Source organism: Hoplias malabaricus, chromosome 4 (assembly GCF_029633855.1).
Source record: "Hoplias malabaricus isolate fHopMal1 chromosome 4, fHopMal1.hap1, whole genome shotgun sequence".
In the NCBI taxonomy this organism is placed as follows: Eukaryota; Metazoa; Chordata; class Actinopteri; order Characiformes; family Erythrinidae; genus Hoplias; species Hoplias malabaricus.
This window is the reverse complement of record NC_089803.1, coordinates 11,453,096-11,473,131: the sequence shown is the minus strand read 5'-3', so window position 1 is coordinate 11,473,131 and position 20,036 is coordinate 11,453,096. Positions and strand designations below refer to the sequence as shown.

At 41.9% G+C, this 20,036-nt stretch overlaps 1 long non-coding RNA gene across 1 annotated transcript in view; it reads right to left on the bottom strand.

Moving 5' to 3' along the window:
• Positions 1-19,411, bottom strand: part of LOC136695402 (uncharacterized) — a 77,162-nt gene extending 57,751 nt beyond the window's left edge. The window contains exon 1 of the long non-coding RNA XR_010802284.1: positions 19,281-19,411. This is a non-coding gene — a long non-coding RNA (uncharacterized lncRNA). The remainder of the gene's footprint in view (positions 1-19,280) is intronic.
• Positions 19,412-20,036: the final 625 nt, after the last annotated feature.

Here is a 20,036-nt window from a genome sequence, read left to right as displayed (position 1 = left end):
CTATGTGGTCTACGGCAGCATTACACTAGCATTTTTGCAGTGACAGAGAAGGACTGCATCAGAACTCACTTGACTCACAACACGGGAGATGCCTCGCCCATCCGGCTCCAACCCCATAGACTAGTCTTGGACTAAGAGGTAGGCAGCAGAGCAGAAAGTGAAGGAGATGACAGCTGCAGGAGTGATTGAGCCTTCTGGTAGACCCTGGGCAGCACCAGTGGTTCTCGGCAAAAAGAGAGTTGGTAGTTGGTGGTTCTACGTGGATTACCAGCAAGTCAACACGGTGACCAAGCTTGACACCTATCCCCTCACACGCATCAATGATGCCCTGGATTGACTCACTGGTTCTGCCCAGTTCAGTTTGCTGGACCTGCAGAGTGGATATTGGCAAGTGCCCCTCGCACCAGAGACAAAAGAAAAGACAACCTTTACGCTGGGCATGGAGTTACGGCACTTTACTGTTTTGCACTTCTTATACTGTAATGCTTCTGCTACCTTCGAGTGGCTGATGGAGCGGGTGCTTGCTGGCACCTCCCGGAAGCATTGCTCTTCTTCTTGGATGACGTGCTGGTCTGTACACTAGATTTCGACAGTGCACTGGTGAAACTGGAACTCGTCTTCCAAGCCATCAGAGCTGCTAACCTCAAGCTGTATCCCAAGAAGTGTCATCTCCTCCAATGGCGGGTAAGTTTTCTGGGCCACATTGTGAGTAGGGCTGGAGTAGAAATGGATCCAGCCAAAACGGACACAATGTGGAAGTAGCCCACTCCTCAGGATATTGGAGAGCTCTGAACCTTCTTGGGATTAGCCTCTTATTACCTGTGTTTTGTGCAGGGGATTTTCAGACATTGGTGCACCATTGCACCAGCTCATTGAAAAGGGGGTGAAGTTCCAATGGTCAGAGAAAGCTGAGCATGCATTCGACACACTTCATGTCCAGCTCTGTGACACACCCGTCCTGGCATACCCCAAGCTGGGCTGTGAATTTGTTGTGGACACTGACTTTGAGTCGGTGGCCATGGCCAAGGTCTGCAAGACATTGAATATCTGGAAAACAAGCACCACTCCACTCCATCTCCAAAGTGATGGCTTGGTTGCGAGTTTCAACTGCACACTGACCACCCAACTGGCCATCATCACCGCCCAGCACCAGCAGGTTTGGGATCAACATGTTCCCCTTGTCTAACTGGCATGCTTGTCTATTGTGCAGGAGTCCACTGGATTCACCCCCACTCTGCTCATGTTTGGGTGTGAGCTCAGGAAACCCTCTGAGCTGGCCTTCGGCCCCCCGCCTGATGATGAAGAGGGCTGCCCACCTGGGGCGGAGTATACAGAAGGGCTCTGGCAGCGCCTTTTCAACGTGTACCAGCTCACACAACAGCATCTGTGTGCTGCCAGTGCCAAGCAGCAGCGGGCGTACGACTCTCACTGCCAAGGAGAGCCTCTCACACCTGGGACACAGGTGTGGTTGTTCAACCCACGATGCAAGAAGGGTCGTTTCCCCAAACTGCAGTTGTCATGGGAAGGGCCTTGCGTCATCATGGAACGTTAGGGGAGGTGGTGAACCAGGTCAGCATTAGACGCCACCTCGTCGTTCTCCACCGAGACCAGCTTGCACCATACAGGAAACAAGGGTGAGACCGTTGTGGCCTGACCTGAGACTCCCAAACGTCCGGGCCCCTGTGAGGAGCAGTTGCCAGAACGAATGGAAGCTAGACCCCGGCACAAATGGCAAGCCCCTGGCCACTATAAAGACTTTGTAAGGACTGTCTGGGTCATTAAGGGTGGACCCTATCAGAGACTGTGAACACTCCTACATTTGCATAGTCCCTCCTCCTGTTGCAACTGAGACCATTTTCCAGCTTCATTAGCACAATATAGGGTGAGCAGGACTGTTATAAACACGTTTACTCTGGTTGAAGAATTACTGTTCTTCTGCTTGTTTATTTGTTTGCATTGGGGAACTCACTATTACTGTGTCACCTACGCTATGGAATATAGCCCCGCACTGTGAGGGTGGTGGTTGCTATCCACTAGTTCTTTTCAGAGCAAATAAAGAGCACTGAATATGCAGCTAAAACGAACACTTAGGATGGTTACAGCAACATCTCCAATGGGCTATCTCTACACTGGTATCTGTTTTCTCTGTCTCAAATAATTTAATTCATGTCTTATTTTGTATTTGTTTTGAATTAAATGACTTAAGTACCAGCCACTGCCCTCCATTTATTTTGAAGTTAGAGTTAAAAGTGAACTTAAGAGTTAAATGTGTTTATAACAGTGAACGAGTATAATTGGTACGTATGAATAAGTATAATATGATATAATTTTCATCTGTATTAACATCAGATTCAGTTCATTGGTATGAAACATGAAGTGAAGTTAATTTAGTGGGTGAAAATGTGATAACGACAGCTGCAGCGTAGAGAATTGTTAGTAACAGCATTCAGCGGTCTGATACATTGGTTGTGCCGTTATCGCAGAATAAAGTATGCTTTAGAACTCTTCTTAACCAATCAGAGTGATTGACTGGAACAAATTATTGTATAAAATGTAGTATTGAATATTGATTACAAATTCATATTATAATACATGAGGAAGGAGGGAGATTATATGGCAATTACTCTATGACCACTACTCCAATTCTAAATTGAAGCTATAGTTTATCCCCAAAAAATACACTCAGCACCAACCTTCTCATCACTGAGTTATGAAATGAACCATGTGACCTGCAATCTCCCTGAAGTAGCGTTTGGACAGTGAGCAAAGGAGTCCCCAGATGGCAGGGCTTTCAGGAGCGTCTTGTAGCAATAGGCCTGGTTGAAATGCAGCAGCAGTCATTAGCCCTTCCTCACACAGCCATATCCTGGTGACCATTCTGCAACAGCCTGTGGCCATCTACATCACTGGATCTGTATCCTTTGGAGACTGGCACATCTGTCTGTAATGAAACCGGAACGTGGCAGACACTTGCAGATGAAGACAGGATTTTATTGACAAGGGGATGAATATTGACTAGGCAGAACACAACACACAGGAGAACTGAGGATGAGAACAAACAGTCTAAATAGCATAGCCCAGAAAACAACGGAAAACACTGTAAGTACAAACACAATAGAAACACAGTGATTGGAACTCAGTATGTCCTAAAGCAACTGAAGGCAATACTTTGCAAAGAGCAAATAACACCCTGTCCTACATATACACACTAACTGAGAGAAACAGGTGAAACAGATCAGAACTCAGGGGATGATGAACGGGGATGCCACTCCTGACTGGCTGACCGCGGGCATGTGACAGGAACTTGGGACAGAGTGGAATCATGGGAAGTGAATTCCACTCCGTCTTGAGGATTCATAGAGAGGTGGGAAGACTCGGTAGGTGTGACACTGTCCTGGGCTGCAGACTTCCCAGGCTAAGAGGTCAGAGGTTTCTTTCATGCCCAGGGCGTGGTGTCAAGCATCATAGGACTAAACTACAGTTTCCTAATTTGCTAATATAAACATAGAAATAAGTCTTTGACTGGAATTTCTATTGCCTTGAGGCAATGGTTGTAAACTAATTAAAAAATAATTTTCCTCTGACTTCATCTGGGAAACTTCTGTGTGAGCCTCTCAGTTCTTTCTCCTCTCTTATTTTCTGGACTGAACCTGTCTGCACTGTACTCTATTGAACTCTATATTTTTCTTCTGTTCTGGGTTCTCTGAGTAACTGAATCAAACCAAAGTGCTTCACTACACTTGTTGAACTAAAAATGCTTGAGCACCACCTGTTTAAACCAAGTGTAATGACTAATGCCTTGGAAGTCTGACTGGTCCTGAGGGATTGAGGGAGAAGGCCCTCAGAGGTCTTTTCAGACTAAGACCTCCCTGAAGTCACATATAATTTATGACGTATTGACAGAACAAAGAAAGTCTTCCTTAGGGGTATATGGGCAAAAATGTTACATCTCTGAATCATGCCTTTACAGTTACGACCAAAAAATAATCTTATACAATCTGGAGAGACTGAGGGAGATTAACTAGGAAGCAATATAAACGTTTCTACACATACACAGGATCATGTATGAATACAGCTGAGTGATTTCAGTCTAATAAAGGATGATCTGAAGTTTGGAGACTGGAGGTTCAGATTCTGAGATTTTATAAGGTTTTACACAATTTTTAAACAAATGGCACAAACATAATGTTTGGAACAGCTGCCAAGTGTAAATGCGGGTGATTCATGATTAAAATTTCATTTTAAACACATAATTATAACTTGTCCAACTGGAATTATTTTTACAACATGCATTCCATGTGAAACTTGAGAGAATGCTTTTATAAACCAGTGGAATTAAGGAAAATTTATCCCTTTAATTTTAAGTGTTTTTGAGTAAGCAGTCTCAGAGAAGATAAAGGTTGACTGTTTTCTTTCAATTCCATTGTATGGGCAGGCCTTGCCATACTTTTTTTTTTTTGATCCCTTCTCCATACTGTCACATCAGCCCAAGCTGTTTCTCCTCCAAACCACCAGAGGTCACACTCACCTGAATTCTAGCTTGGATTCCTCACCTGTATCTGATTAGTCAAATCATTTGTAGAATATTTAAGCTCACTGTTTTGTTCGATCTAGATCTGTAGTTCTGAGTGTAAGTTTATGTATAGCTTTTCCTGTTTTTTAAATCTTGGCTTTGGACTCGGTTTATTCCCTTAATCGGTTTTCCCTTTGGATTATGGTTGTTTTCTCGGACGGTCTTCATGGACTCCTTTTTGCCTTGGTTTTTGTCTCTTAAATAAACCTGCAACTGACTCCTAACCACTTTTGTTGTAGGAAACAATTTTGTTAAGTAATTTTATTACTTTGTATTAGTGGACACATATCCTTAAATGAATATTAGTTAAAATTAGAAAGTATAATTACATATTCATTGTATGAAATCTTGTATTTTATATGCACTCATATGAATGATTAACCAGTATTTACCCATGTAGTAAACAGTTTAGATCCTGCACACTAACTGGCATGTTGACTCAGTATTTACACCTTTCTAAATTCTTAAACATTTAACATTGAACAGAGGTGCACTTAGGCTTTTAGCATGCTGATATAAATTACAAGTGTTAGCCAGGGGGGGGCTGAACTTTAGGGCCATTTTGACCCTGGAGTCCATTAGGGACTCTCCTAAATTTTGGTGACATGGAAAAAGACGTGGGAAAGGAAAGGTACTTGTCACCTTCCTAATAATGAATGTTTTTGGGGTCAAGGTGCATGTGAAACTGGCACAAGAGAGCTGAGTACCGTATTTTCCGCACTATAAGGCGCACCGGATTATAAGGCGCACCTTCATTGAATGACCTATTTTAAAACTTTGTCCATATACAAGGCGCACCGGATTATAAGGCGCATACAATAGACGCTACAGTAGAGGCTGGGGGTTACGTTATGCATCAATTAGATGGAGCTGCGCTAAAGGGAATGTCAACAAAACAGTCAGATAGGTCAGTTCAACTTTATTAATAGATTACAACCCAGCGTAGTTTAAGGTAAAACATGTAGTGCAATGTTAATATACCCCACATCGTGGGGGGGGGGGGGGGTGGGGATTTCCTCGATTCAATAATAATAATAATCACAATATAGTAACACTCGAAATAGTGCAAAGCGATAACAATATATCAATAATTCAACGTTGCTCAAAAGTTAAAATCACACAACACACAAAGTAAACACGTAAAGCTCACTTTACTAAGTTATTCCTCATCCACGAATCCCGTTCGTTAGTGATTCGTTAATGTTAAATTCTCTTGCTGCTGCTCTATTCCCGTGTTCTTCTGCGTGACTGATCGCCTTGAGTTTAAACTCTGCGTCATATGCGTGTCTCTTAATAGGAGCCATTTTGGGGTCTTTACATAAAAAACAAATGGAAATGAAATATATATACCGGTATATATCCAGCATGCACCGCGCGCGGAAGAAAATGAAGTAGGCGGCTGCTTACCGTAGTTGCGAGACCTGGCTCAATATTGGTCCATATATAAGGCGCACCGGATTATAAGGCGCACTGTCGGCTTTTGAGATAATTTGAGTTTTTTAGGTGCGCCTTATAGTGCGGAAAATACGGTACTAACATGTCTTATTATGCATATTAATATATGTTAATCAGCCAGAAACGCCCCACCAGAAGGGTATACGTCATAGGGGGTATAACTGTGGAGTCAGATGAGGGAGAGGTCAGAACTTTACTTGGGAAGGGTATCAGACTGTTTTCATGTATTGTTCTCTTGGATCCAATATTGTTAAATAAATACTTTGATTTGCTTTGAACTTCACTCGACTGGTTTTTGCAACGCTTCCGGAACGAGGACGTCTCCCCGAAGAGGGAGGGTGTATTTTGGACCTTTTTGATATTTTTAAATTTTAATTACTTTGAGAACGGTCCAAAAGAACATTTTAATCTTCAGTTGGTGACCCCGACGTGCGGGAAGCTCGAGAATTAGGACGACTTCGGACTCCTTTCCACTCGCGGCCGCAATGAACTAAGGTGGGTGCGCAGACCCTGGTTATTCAAATTCTGCATATTGGACTTTTTAAATTGGAGTGGTGCGGAGGTCCGACAGCGGTCCGGAGTGGGGTATTGAGCAAATCCATTTATTTTAAATATGTTTTTATAATTTTTTATCAGTTTATACATTTGAGGTTGCTTGTTTGAAAAAATTAATTATTGAATTTAAAATATAGATGAATGCTGGTTCCCATCTTTGAGACAGAGAGGTGGCATCCTCCACTCGGAACCTGACGAGGTTTCGAGTTTATTGCCTGGTCGAAAGGTTCGTCCATGAGAGTTTGTCTCCTCTAAAGTATAATCACGCGGACGCTGTTCCCGCAGATTTTATATTTAGTCGCGGACGCTGTACCCGCGAGCGGAAGCTGTTCCCACAAAAAAGGTGGAAGCTGTTCCCACCTGGTTTTGGTGTATTTTAATGAAATTTGATTGTGTATTCATGTTTTATGTCTGTTCTGAGAGCCTGTGTTATTCTTAGAGGCTGTTTACATGACTGTCGTGTATGTTTCTGCTTGCTAGAGGGCGATAGAGGATTGCATAAATTGGTTGATTTATTTTGAACTTGACCACCTGCTGTAATTCTGAATCGTGTTTTTTTTCTTTTTGGGGTTTATTTGCATTTATATTGGTCATTTAGACTAGTGTTTAAACCTGACTTTAAAACTTGGACTTTTTTTTTTTCTTTTCTATATACCGTCCGGAGAGCGCTAAGTGTTGCGTGGGTGCTGTGTGGGGGAGACCCTGGGAAACTGTTTTAATTCACTCTGAATTGTGATGAAACCTTGCGGTGTTAATTGATTTGCAATTAAAGAGTGAACTAGAACGAAGACCCATTCAGGTAAGATCCAATTTTTTTAATCAGCTCCTTACAGACAATATGGCTACTACTAGGGACTTACATAATGAATTAAACGCCATTTACGGCGTGGGGAATTGGGAATGGAAACCGTTAGTTCAGCAAATTGAAATGATCGTTGAGGGAGTGAAAAATGGAGTAATAAATTTGAAAAAGTGGGATATTGTGCACAAAAGTGTGCTCAAGAGATTTGATAACTGGGTTAAAACACACACAGGGGACACTGTATCTTTGATAACCTGCATTAATCAGTTGAAGAGAGAAAAGGAGCAAATATTACGTCAGGCTGAAGCAGAGGTTAGTAAGGCTAGCCTTTTCAACAGAACTAAGGCAAAGAAAAGTTTGAAAATAGCTAAAACGGACATTGCGGAGTTAACAGCTGTTAAAATGGCATTTCTCAGTATCACTCCGCAGCTCGTTATATTGAAAACACCAGGTCTGTCACATTCGAAGGCTGTTTCACTTACTGCCGAGAACGCGGAAGTGGAAAGTGAGTATACCAAGCACAAGGGGGAGGAGCCTACAGCTCCGCCTCCGCCATACAACTTAGGCCACGTCACACCACCTGACACTATCCTACCAGTCTTCAGCGTAGACTCAGGCACAGTGAGTTTACAGACAGACACAGACGGGAGGGGCTCTGCTTGTCTGCATTTAAGAACCCGATGCCACGTAAAAATAAACAAAACATCAGGATTAAAGCAGATTTAGAAGGACATGTCACAACTGATGACTCTGACCAAGATGAGGGACATAGAGCAGATGATGAGGACAGTGCGAATGGACGACGTGGTGGTAGACGGATGATTGATTTGAACAATACATTGCGTGCCATGGAAAACCTCATACTAGAAGAAAAGAGACCATTGGAATTAAAACAACAGACTTTAGAATGTGACATGCACACTTCAGACAAAACGGACATTTTGAGACAAAGCACCAGACAACGACACCCGCCTGACAGATATAGGACTGACACTAACGTCGGCACTATGCTTCCATTAGTGGCCACTAGTACAGGAACATATAAATATGTACCATTATCATTGACTGATGCACAGACTTTGGTCGATCAGCTTCTGCCTTTATGTAGTGGAGCGGCTGCTTGGATAAGAAAGCTGGATAGTCTGACAGGTGGCATGACTCTAGCACTAGGGGATTTTAGAAACATTATTAAAAGATCGACTACTTCCATGGAAGCAGCTGAAATAGAGAGACAGGCTCAGACATCTACTCAACCAAACTATGATCTTTTCCACACTCACTCGCAGCGCCTCACTGACGCTATGAGAGAAATGTGGCCTACCAGAGCAGCATCCACAATCCCATCATATGCCTGGGATGAAAAACTTAGCCCAGGGGAATATATGGGTAAAGCAGTTGAGGATTGGACTAACACTACAGGGGTTCACCCTGCTAGGGGGCAGCAGGTGATTTGGTTTAGAACTGCAGCTTTGAAAGGCTTGCCAGCCCTCATAAAGGATAAAATTGAAGACGATCCTAATATGGGCCCTGACGCACCACATGACCTGTGGGTTAGACACGTTTTGTTCCATATGAACAAATATAAGGAAAAATTAGATAACAAAGACAAGGAGACACTTAAGTTACAAAGAGACCTACTAACTGTTCAACTAGCAGAAGCCAGGAAATCTATAAATGATAATAAAAAGCAAACAAAGTCTGACACCATGATGCCTATGACTGCACTACCACCACCAACTATGCAATCACCACAAACATTCATGAACACACAGACATACATGCCAACCCAATCAGGGCCACCACAAAACCCATCGTATAATTATGGACCAAGTCCATATTTCCCATACCAGCCCTACTCAGGGGGCAGGGGACGGGGTAATGGTAGGTGGAGGGGTAGGGTCCGCCGCCGGACAGGGGCGTGCCTAAGATGTGGAGCTTTGGACCACTGGGCAGCACAATGTAGGGCACCACTCTTTACTGACCCCAGCTATCCACACCAGGCACCACACCCACAGGCGGCACCAAAACCGGAGCCATCACATCTTCCTGCTGGTCAATACAGCATGGAGCCGTGGGGTGGTCATTGACGGGGCCCAGAGGAGCACCAGGAGAGCAGGGCTAGGGCAGAACCCATGCTGTCATTAACTGTGGGGGCCTCCGAAATCCTTTTTCTGGTAGACATGGGAGCCACATGGTCTACCAGCCATCAACACAGTATGATGTACCTGCACATCTGATGAGCGAACACACTGTGCAAGTAAGGGGCTTCTTGGGGACATCTACATCACTGCCAAAAACAAAACATTTGCCAGTCAGTACTGGTACACAGACTGTGTCACATTCATTTCTAATTGCACCACAAGCACCCTTGAACATTTGTGGTAGAGACTTGTTGATGAAAATGGGAGTCTCTATTTTATGCCAACCAGATGGGATTACACATACGTGGTTGGACGGACACAAAACTGTGGCAGTGGTGGGGTACACTGATGGTATGTATCTGATGAGACCTCAGCAGGATGAGTCGGTAGACATTTACTGGGGTTTAGTGACTGGACAGACGGACCCGTCACCACGACTCACTGCTTTGTTCCACCAGTGGTCGCCTTAGATTACAGTCATGGCACCCTACGTCCCTCCGCCCGACCCATTCCATGTCACCCTGTTCTATGATGTAGGGGGAAATTTAACTTACTATGAAGCTTTTCAAACAGAATTAGAGGGTACACAGTGTTCGGTTGACACCACAGGGATTTATGTGGGTCCTGAAGGGGTGGCATCTCCTGTTTCACTAACACCACAACAACACAATTGGTACAAACTGTCTGATACGGCGGCACCACACATTTCACTAGCTCTCCATCCGAGACACGAGGCCAAGCAATTGGGCCCTATGGTAAAAAGAGCAAATGAGGCCACAGATTGGGTCCGGACCCAGCTGCCTGGCGTCATGTTTTCACAGTCCACACAGACATATCACATCACTGATAACTCACCCATCCTAGTCACATTGCACCATCAATTGCTGCCTAGACACCATGGTTGTGAGGACACTGATCATCCACAGACGGAGGCATTATTAGCATCACTACCTGACACATTGTGGTCCACAGGACCAGATGATGTAGGATACACTAATCAAACACCTGTCTCTTTTTGTATGAATATTACACAACCAATTTGGATTCCCCAATATAAACACAAGCCAAAAGCTGTTGAATCTTTGGATAAAACGGTCCAGGCTTTGGTTGAGGCCGGAGTCCTGGAACCGTGTCAATCAGAATGGAATACACCGATTCTGCCGGTTCCGAAAAAGGAGCCTGGCCAATATCGAATGGCCCATGATCTAAGAGCCGTGAATGCAGCCTTGGCTACTGCCACTGTTCCGGTTCCTAACCCGTACACCGCTCTGTCGGAACTAGGTCCAGACATGAAATGGTTCACTTGCATTGATTTGGCTAACGCATTTTTCTGTATTCCACTGGCAGAACACTGCAGAGATATATGTGCATTCACACATAAAGGCATACAATACAGATTAGATTACACATTAATACACATTAGATTACCTCAAGGTTTTGCTCTGACTCCAGGATTGTTTAATCAGGCCCTGAGGCGGAGTCTGGACTCATGCCAACTGCCAGAAGGCTCCTTATTGATACAATATGTTGATGATATTGCTTTGGCGGCTAAAACACCGGAAATCTGCCTTGAAGCAACCAAGGCGGTTCTTCAATGCTTAGCAGACGCGGGGTACAAGGTATCAAAACAGAAATTACAGTGCTGCAGATCTAGGGTTACTTTCTTAGGGAGAGTAGTAACACAGGGTTCCACGGGCTTGTCCGCCACACACCGGTCCGCTATACTGTCACACACAAAACCTGAAACTGTGAAAGACATGTTGGCATTTTTAGGACTGACTGGCTACAGCAGACAATACATTCCTGACTTTGTCGGACGTACACAACCTCTTAGAGACATGGTGAAATCTCTAGGGATGAGATATTTGTCTGGTAAGCTCACCTGGACGGTGGAGTCAGAACAGGCGTTTATAGACGTTAAACAAGCCTTATCCATTGCAGTTGACTTAGCCAGACCTGATTATTAATTACCTTTTTACATATGTTTCTGAAACAGACACTTTGATTAATGGTGTACTGTTTCAGAAAAAGGGGGAAGGTAGAGCAGTACTAATGTATTTAAGTGTCCCATTGGACCTTATAGAGAGGAGACAACCACAGTGCACAAGACATGTAGCAGGACTGACCAAATTAGTTATTAGCTATACACAAGCTAAATAAGGTAGCGATTGTGAAGTGTAAAGGACATCAAAAGGGAGACACAATAATAAACAGAGTGAATGAGGCTGCAGATGAGGCAGCAAAAAGAGCAGCAGGATACACGGAACCCAACAACATGCTTGTGTTGGACTCCAGTGTACCCTGGGAACCGATTCCCACAGGACAAGAGCTTAGACACATACAGGATCAGGCAAGTCCAGAAGAAAAGTCAGTATGGCTAGCAAAGGGAGCTAGCCCAAACAGTCAGGTGTGGACGTCACAAGAAGGACAAGTAGTTTTACCAATGTCACTAGCAGAAGCAGTTTTAGAAGAAGCACACACAGTGGTGCACGTAGGAAGACGACAGACACTGGAAAATCTAAAACAATGGTGGCACCCATACATGTCAGCATTAGTGGTTGATTACATCACTAAATGTCAGATTTGTAACACACAGAACGTAGCAAAAGCATTTAGAACTAGCTCCAGGAAGGTTTCCATTGCCAGATTCTCATGGACATGAGATTCAAATGGATTACACAGATATGATTGACCCCATTAGGAGATATAGATATCTCCTGGTCGTTGTAGTTAGATTCTCAGGGTGGGTAGAGGCACTCCCCACTCTGAGGGAAGATGCAAAATCAGTCTGTAAGTTTCTGATTAATTGTTGGATTCCGAACCATGGGTTTCCTAGGAAAATTTTTTCAGATAACGGGAGTCATTTTACGAGCAAAACACTGCAGTGGGTGGAGCAGTCGTTGGGGCTGCGCCATAGCTATGGTTGTGTGTATCATCCTGCCTCACAAGGTCAGGTGGAGAGGATGAATCAAAATTTGAAATCCAAATTAGCTAAGATTACACTGACCATGGGCATGAATTGGCTTGATGCCCTCCCAATTGCCCTGATCAGTATTCGGAGTTCAATTAATAGAAGCACAGGCTTCTCCCCATTTGAACTGGTCAGAGGCGTAGCATTTCCAGGCCCGAAAACAAGACTGAGTCCTGATGCGGGCTCGCCTGGGACGAACACAGATGAGTTTCGTCAACTGTTTTTGAAACTAAAATCAGTGTGTCAGGAACTATCTGTGCAGGTACGGAGAAACAGAGGAGGAGACGAGGAGCATGAGATACCTCCTGAAGTGGCCGTCACTCCATGGGTGTATCTGAGAGCCATCAAACGAAAGTGGTCAGAACCTCGCTGGACAGGCCCATTCCGGGTGACAGAGAGAACCAGCCACGCGGTACGACTCAGGGGTAAAGGCAGCTCATGGTACCACCTGTCTCAGTGCAAGCCAGCACTGCCACCAGAGGAGCACCAGACAGAGAAGCAAGCATCTAATTAGTAACAAGTGCCAGCTGGACACTCTGCGAAAAACAGGTGTCAACGGAGAGCTGTCTGAAGCAGTTGAAGATCCAGAAAACATTATTATTTTCTTTACAGGTTGTCGTGGACTGTTCATCTTTTTACAGGTTGCTTGGACTCTTAATTTTTTTCCCTACCTTGCAGGTTGAACTTTCTAAACAAATTGTAAAAAAAAAAAAAAAACGCACCCTGTAACTTTAACACTTACACATATAAGAGTTTAGATAATATTTTACTAAGTAGAAGGAAACTTAGTGGGGAAACACATTGATTGTTTAATGATGGCTTGGTATGGTAAAAGGGGGTGCGACAGGACAAAATACAGACACCATTACCAACCAGTACTTCCTCCAGATATTCCGATATGGCTCCAGGTAACCATAACCATTACTCTATTGAGTAAAATGATAATAACACTGGCCATGGTCTTCACACAGGAACAATTAACAAAGGTAGAGGGAACAGTTCTCAATATTTCAGCGATCTTACGCCAGGCAAACGCGACAATTAAAGATCTGACATCACAGCTAAATAGAACTAAACGATCAACCATCTCTCAGCCTAAATCAAAATGCATCAGACGCTGGGGAGGTATAGAATTAGACTATTATTGGGGTGAGACAACCGCATGGACAGTGAACTTATGTGAAGTGGTTAAATGTGGTACAAATCAGCTGGGGTATAAGGGGGAGCCGGTGTATTTGTGTTGGTCTCGTGACGACAATATTAAATGTAATCAAAACACCGACCAAGCAGCTTATAAGGCTAGACCTTGTAACAAATGGGAAGATGTGATGAGGTCAACACATGTTAATTGGAATCCGACTACACGTTGGGCGACTCGTGAACGGGAGAAATGGGAAAAACTTAACATACAGAGGGATAATGGTCCAATCACCAATTTGATAACTATTGCATTGGAGTGGCAAACCGACCCTAATGGGGAAAAGTCTTCAGCATTTTTCATAGTGGTCGGGGTAGATGTAAGTGGTAATGACCCTGTGGGATGGATTAAGGTCAGAGTTAAAAATAAACCAACAGCCGACACCGTTGAGGACACAAAAAACATGACAGAAAACACTGGGGGGAATCAGTCTATATTGGGAACAGATTATTCTACATGGACAACTGAACAAATCGTAAAATTAAGCACAGGGTTTGAAGGGAGTAACTTATGGATTAAATGGATAAATGCGCAAGCCAGAGAAGCTAACATGGACGGGTGCATAGCATGTGCTGCAGCCAGACCAACATTGTTTTTAGGTCCAGCCCCATTATTTCCGAGGGAAGACCCAATAGGGTTTAAGTGTATGATTAACTTAACACATATGGCTAATCCCGCTAATTGTACTGCCTTGGTAAACATTTTTCCAGTCATAGCAAACAACACAGGCTCAGGGCCGTTCAAGATTCCTGAATCAGGTAACTTCACTTGCTTTAACCATACAGCAGGTGACGTGACACGGAGTGCAAAACACTTAGGTAAAATAAATCCTAAATGGTGCCACACTATATTTAATCATGACTCCGGTAACTCTATAGGACCATGGGCTAGAGCTGGACTGTATTATTGCGGAGGGTTAAATCTATTGCTAAGACTACCTACGGATAGTCACGGCCTTTGTGCTATGGTTAGATTAATTTCCCCAATCACTATGTATGGCGCGCACAAACCCACTCCTAATCACTATAGGTCTAGATGATCAGGTGACTATGAATTCGACTTAACTAAAAACACACCCACTTATATAGACGCAATAGGAATTCCTCGCGGAGTGCCAGACGAACATAAATTGGTAGATCAGATAGCGGCAGGATGGGAAAGTATTTTCATTTGGATCACACCAAACAAGAACGTTGATAGAATTAATTACGTAAATTACCAAGTAATGAAACTGGCTAACATCACTGGAGCAGCAATAGCTGGTTTATCAGAACAACTATCTGCAACTTCATTAATGACCATACAAAATCGTATAGCTTTAGATATGGTACTCGCTAATCAGGGTGGCGTTTGTCATATGTTCGGAGATGTATGCTGTACTGTAATTCCAAATAATACGGCCCCAGATGGAAAGGTGACTAAAGCCTTAATAGCCCTAAAATCTCTGTCTAGAGAGATGGCAGAAAATACGGGAGTAGACAATCCAATCACTAAGTGGCTAGAGAAAACTTTCGGACAATTGAAAGGCGTGTTCATATCTATGGCTTCAGCCGTAGCGGTATTCGCCGCTATTCTAGTCACGTGCGGATGCTGCTGTGTACCTTGTATTAGGTCCCTGATAGAGAGAACAATAACACGTAGGATGGAGGGCAAAGATCCTCCACCACCATATATGTTAACAATGTTGGAGTGTGCAGAAGAGCGGGAGGAATTACTGTTGTAGAACAAGTAGTTTGGGAGATAACAAACAGGGAAATAATGTTACTTCCTCCTGTTGACATGGTTAAAATTTTGGCCGCCTGGGGGCAGAAGGGGCAAGTGGGAGAATTTTTCCGGTCAAAAAAATTGGTTGGTTGGCTGCCCGACAGGTTTTCGCTCTCACAGGTTAAACACATGTCAAAAACATGTTTGGAGGATTTAGAGTGTGATGATGTGTCTTGGGACACGTCATAAGAGGGAATTGTTGTAGGAAACAATTTTATTACTTTGTATTAGTGGACAAATATCCTTAAATGATGATTAGTTAAAATTAGAAAGTATAATTACATATTCATTGTATGAAATCTTGTATTTTATATGCACTCATATGAATGATTAACCAGTATTTACCCATGTAGTAAACAGTTTAGATCCTGCACACTAACTGGCATGTTGAATCAGTATTTACACCTTTCTAAATTCTTAAACATTTAACATTGAACAGAGGTGCACTTAGGCTTTTAGCATGCTGATATAAATTACAAGTGTTAGCCAGGGGGGGGCTGAACTTTAGGGCCATTTTGACCCTGGAGTCCATTAGGGACTCCCCTAAATTTTGGTGACATGGAAAAAGGCGTGGGAAAGGAAAGGTACTTGTCACCTTCCTAGTAATGAATGTTCAAGTTGCATGTGAAACTGGCACGAGAGAGCTGAGTACTAACATGTCTTATTATGCATATTAATATATGTTAATCAGCCAGAAACGCCCCACCAGAAGGGTATACGTCATAGGGGGTATAACTGTGGAGTCAGATGGGGGAGAGGTCAGAACTTTACTTGGGAAGGGCATTAGACTGTTTGTTTTCATGTATTGTTCTCTTGGATCCAATATTGTTAAATAAATACTTTGATTTGCTTTGAACTTCACTCGACTGGTTTTTGCAACGCTTCCGGAACGAGCACGCCTCCCCGAAGAGGGAGGGTGTATTTTGGACCTTTTGGATATTTTTAAATTTTAATTACTTTGAGAACGGTCTAAAAGAACATTTTAATCTTCACTTTGTAAGACTGATATTTTTGACACATACTCTTCTGATTCTGGGGGAAGGGAGGGACCAGAGAGGTCACTGAGAGTGATCAGGTAAAGATTCTAGAGATTAATGTCACAAAATTCTAATTTCTTATGAGAGAAATGAAACCTCATTCGTCCCACACTACACATTCATAGCACCATTATACAACAATAATTAAAGTAAACTTAAATTAACACTTTGGGCAATACACATTTAATCAAAACAAGCTGTTTTTGTTATTCATTCTTAAATAATAATTCTGTATATAATAAGTACATCTTTGTATTAGAGTGAATAGAGATAGAGTTAACACATCGAATATTATCCAGGAACTCTGATCTCAGATATTTAGTAGCTTTGTTATTAGTTTCAATGAGTGTGATTCTTTATTAAATCTCTATTAAACCCCATTACTTCAGAACTGCATGGAAATAAAAGCCCTTCATTACAGAACAAGCTTTACTCTGAAACAACTGACACCCACGCATATCCTGGTTATTTTAAAAAAATGTACACGCCAAATGACTATTTCAGTGCAATTACTGCATATTGTGAACTTATTCACACACACTGGCGTTCAATGTTTTTACTGCTATAAGATGTGAATATATCATTATGTGATTTATCGATAAGTTCTTTCTGGTGGAGAAGCGCTTTAGCGACGCAACTTCTTTTCAGAATAAATGTCTTGGGCGTAAGGTATTTAAATATCAGCATTTAAAGACGTAAACCCTGTAACACACTCCTGAAAGCTGGTTGTACATCAGGTTCCCTATGTGTTGCATGTAAACATTTTAACAAATTTGTGAAAACAAATTCTTTGTGAGATTTCCTATATTTTCTGTTTCTGGACTAGGAAAGATGGGTGTCACAATAAAACGACATGACCCACAGACCCAATTTCAGGTCTATGATGTAGTACACTCAAGGACCAATACCCTTCATGCTCATTTGGACATGTGAACCTTGTAACAAAATTGTGAAATCAGATTCTGTGTGAGATTTCCTATATTTTCTGTTTCTGGACTAGGAAAGTTTGGGATCACAATTAAGTCTTAGAACTGCACATTTTATTTAGGTTGGTTGTAGATGCTAAAAAATATATATTTGGACATTGCCAGTCCTGTCCAGTTTGAGAGAATGTCTCCCATTCTTCTGGTGTCTGTCAGGAGCGAGGGGCGGATTGAGGGAGGCGGACGCATTCGCTAAAACACGGGATAATTTAATATAAACAAAACAACGATACTTAAACAGGAAATAAACAAACAAGGAGCCAAACAAGCTAAATAAAACAAAGGAAACTGGACAGGGAAAACAGGACAGACGGACGAAAAGCGACACGACGAAAAAGGAGAAGAAACGGGGAAACTCTAGAGACAGACGGACAGACTAAATACCGTGACCAACTAAATACAGGATAAAGGGGAAATGTACGACAAACGGATGAGAGACAAGAGGGCTTAAATACTCACACAAACGAGACGCACCTGAGACAGATAACGAGAAGGACGGGTTAACAGATGACACGGACGAGGAGGCGGAGACAAGGACATAAACAAAACAGAGCCATGTGCAAATAAAGCACATGGCGGGGACAACAGACCGACAGGACGAAGGCGTGACAGTGTCATTGTCAGACATTTGTGGTGGAACCAGAAATTGCACACATTACACTGTATCTGCAGAGTAAAAATAAAAAAATAAAAAAGAGAAAAAGAAACATGTAATTGACTGTTATTTAGAAACCGACAAACGTTGATCTATTACAACAAACTGGAATACTGACCCACTGTGTATAACAGGGATAAGACCTCCGTGCGCACATGTGGCATAATTCATCCAGATTATCTGAAATAGGTAATTTTGGAGAAAATTCAATTAATATGACATTTTAACTTATTCCTATATCTTTTATTTATCCTGAGTTTTTATTTTTATATATAATATACATTGCTGTTCACTCCCAGTGTTTTTGGTTATTTGTAGGATTCAAGGAATGTATTTTGTACATTTTCATACATCACACTAAACTTGGGTTTCCCAAACTGTAGATTTATTTTTAAATCAAATATTTCAAATAACATTTTTTATAACATGAAGAACTTTGCAAGTAAGTACCTTTCCTCCTATTCCTAATGTAACACATTGTGCAGCAATGAATGTAAGTTATTGGAACCTCTACTTGCAAAGTTCATCACAAACTGAAGCAGCTGTATTACAACAGGATCATTAGAGTTGGGAATTTATGGAAACTTTTCATCAAGAGAAAAAATGTTATTTGAAATATTTGATTTAAAAAGAAATATACAGTTTGGGAAACCCAAGGTTAGTGTGATGTATGATGTATGTATGCAATTACGTTGCACAAAAAAACAAAAAACGTTGCACTAACGAGTGAGATAACTCTGGTGGGGATTGGACGTTGATGAGGGGCTGAGTGACGTCACTCATTGAAACTTTATAGCTAAATAACTCAAGAATGATAATAGCACCAACGTTTCTTTTAACGGCACAAACCAGCACAAAAGAGGCACTAACGAATGAGACCAGTTTGGAGCAATTTGGAAGTTGATGAGGAGCTGAGTGACATCACTCATTGAAACTTTATAGCTAAATAACTCAAGAATGAAAATGGCATGAACGTATAGAACGCCATTGGGCTCTAAACGTGTGAACACATGCGCATTAACACGTTATTAAAAATGTGCGTGTTAACACGTAAAACTTTGTCGCGATAACGTGACCAAAAATTACACGTTTACACGCTTTTTAAGGGTTTCGCCAATGGGGGGCCTCAAATCTGGGCGTATTTACATATTCATGATAGGATTTACATCACACACTGTAGCTGACACGAAACATAAATCCTTTGTGAACGTAGTCCCTATGTTTCATCTGAATTATTCATAACATAGTGAGCTAAGCGCTGACCTATGGCTACGTTGAACCCTACGTGAGCAGTGTGAAGACAGCAATACTAGTAAAGCTGATCCCCATGGCAACTGGAAGTTTATTTTTCACAATAAAATAATCTGGTGTTTAATACCTTAAAATGTATAAACATGCATATTATTATATAACTTAATTCATAACATGCTCTAAAGCTTTTCATAATTTTATATCAAACAAGCATCACTGTTCTCTCACACTGTGTGACACATACTGAGGCGTATTTCATTCACATTGATAAATTATGTACATTCTTTTAATAGCATACTGCTAAACAATACGGTGTCAATACAAACCCATAGTGAAATTTCCAGATCCTCCTCTTTCTATAAACATGTATAATATGTTTAAAGTTACATTAATTTACTCATGTTTTATTTAATTATGTGTCTCTACTTTTATATATACATTAAAAACTTGAGAGGTTAAATCTCCTTCAAAATGGAATTGAACCAAAAAATCTGAATTAAAAAGCTGCTTTTTTCAGCAGTAAATTCTGTGGTGGTTGAAGTGAGGGTATATATATATATATATATATATATATATATATATATATATATATATATATATATATAAACCAATCGTTCAACAATATAATGTATTATATTTAAATATGTATAA